Source organism: Vollenhovia emeryi, unplaced genomic scaffold (assembly GCF_000949405.1).
Source record: "Vollenhovia emeryi isolate VEMERY1.0 unplaced genomic scaffold, V.emery_V1.0 DF939685.1, whole genome shotgun sequence".
NCBI classification, from domain to species: Eukaryota; Metazoa; Arthropoda; class Insecta; order Hymenoptera; family Formicidae; genus Vollenhovia; species Vollenhovia emeryi.
In genome coordinates this window covers 1-2,016 of record NW_011966681.1, presented here as the reverse complement: position 1 = coordinate 2,016, position 2,016 = coordinate 1, and positions in this window count along the sequence as shown.

The window sequence follows — 2,016 nt, the reverse complement described above, 5'->3', positions numbered from 1 at the left end:
TGCGTCATCTCAAGCATTGGCTGTGTTCTCCAGAAGTTAGCGCTTAATAAGCGCTTTATGCTGATTGGATAGATCTAGAAGAATAGCTCTATTTCAGCACAGATCTGAAAGTATAATCGAATGAACGCAAAGCGCTTAGCAAGCGCTAACTTCTGCTGGACACAGGCATTGTCAATCTTCCGAAGCGCTCGTGCGCCAGATCACGCTAGCGAACAGCCGTCAGAAAGGCAATAGTTTGTAAGAATAGTTATAAGTTAGTCATAAGTAGATATATGTAGTTTTAAAAGTAAATATAGTATAGCATTTAATTTATAACCTGACTCTCTCTCTTTTCGAATCACCCACCGCCGGACCCTCGAATTCCCGTGGCTATCCGTTGCACAAAGTCACAGATTCGAACGGTCACACCCCCTATTCTTCTTTTAATTATTGTTTCTTAGACTTGCGGTTCCTTTATTTTACACGGCCCTTGTGCATTAAGGTGGATCGAAAAATTTCAAAGTTATATTTTCGATTTGCTATACCGCGGAAAAGTTGCCTTAGGTGTATACTAGCATAACAAAAAAAATTATCAAAATCGCACATCTTCCGATCGGCGCAAAACGCCGAAAATATTTCAAAAGTAACGAATTTGATAGTTTTTTCGAAAATTGTTTTTTAATTTGGGGTTTGTATTTTTTTTAGCGCTATGGTGCTTAAACGTAAGTAGTAGCATTGAATAGTCTGCAAAAAAAATATCACCGCTTTTAAAGCATATCTTCCGATTGCGCAAAGCGTCTGAATATTTGCAAAAATTGTATACGTTCAAGTATACGTTCAAGAGTCAAAGCCAGATTTCGAGAGGTGAACAATGAAATCGATAGCTGCGCTTAAATCTTCAATTCTGGAAGAGAACCTAAGACCAATTTATTCTCGTCACCCAACGAGTATACATCGGATGTAGGGGAAATCGAAGGAACTTCCATGACACCGCGTTAGAAACAAGTTGGTCTAATTGCAAAAATTCACCGCTGACAATGCGTTAAATTATTTCGACGTATTCAAACTTAGTTTTATATGTATTGATATTATGATAAGTCGCCAGTGGTTAACTAGATCTGATGGCGTTCCAAACAAAATATTCTGCTTGAAAAGGGCCAAAACCCATGGCCGAAACGTTGTATGTTTAATCAATAAACTTGCCGGATTGGTCGACGACAGCATTATCTCCTTTAGTTTTATATACTGAAAAAGGCTCAGTACAGCCGAAACGTCTATTTTAACCTAAAGAATAAAGTATATTGTATCAATTGTTTTTTAAAAAATAACACCTATTAATGCTTGTTAATTTGGCCTTCTAATAACACAGGTTTACAAATATCGGTCAACTTTTGGACCCAAGAAGACAAGAGTGTTTTTTCACGTATTTTTGCGCGCCGAATTCAAATCCGTCGCCCGTTTCCCGCCATCAGGTCAGATTTTTGAGATTTCATATGTTTGTAACATACAAGGTGTGCCCCAAAAGTCATGAAATATCACGAGACACGGTAGTGTCTCGAGCCAAGTGTAAGCGTAGCTAGTACACGCTAGAGTCCCTGTAGTAAGAGTCTGGCAAGGGTTGACGCAAAATGGCGTCTGGTCTGTTCGTTATCGCTGCATTACTGCACTAGTGCAGTTAGTTAATTGCACTAGTGCAGTAATGCAGCGATAACGAACAGACCAAAGGTAACCAAATAATAATAATAATAATAATCCCGCGTTCAGAGTACAGATTCGAGACACCTTATTGGTTCCGCCATTTTGCGTCAAACCAATCAAACGGAGAATATTTCTTGCCAGACTATTACTACAGGGACTCTAGTACACGCGTGCGAGACCGACCGTGTAAGTTTACGCGAGTACACGAGTTGACGGGCACTCAGATTTTCGGATCTCAACAACGGCTGATCCGACGAACTTGAGACTGCGCTTAATCGATAGCTTGGGTACGATTTGCATAATAAAAGTGTTTTTACTTTTCTCCTACGTGCCCCAGGA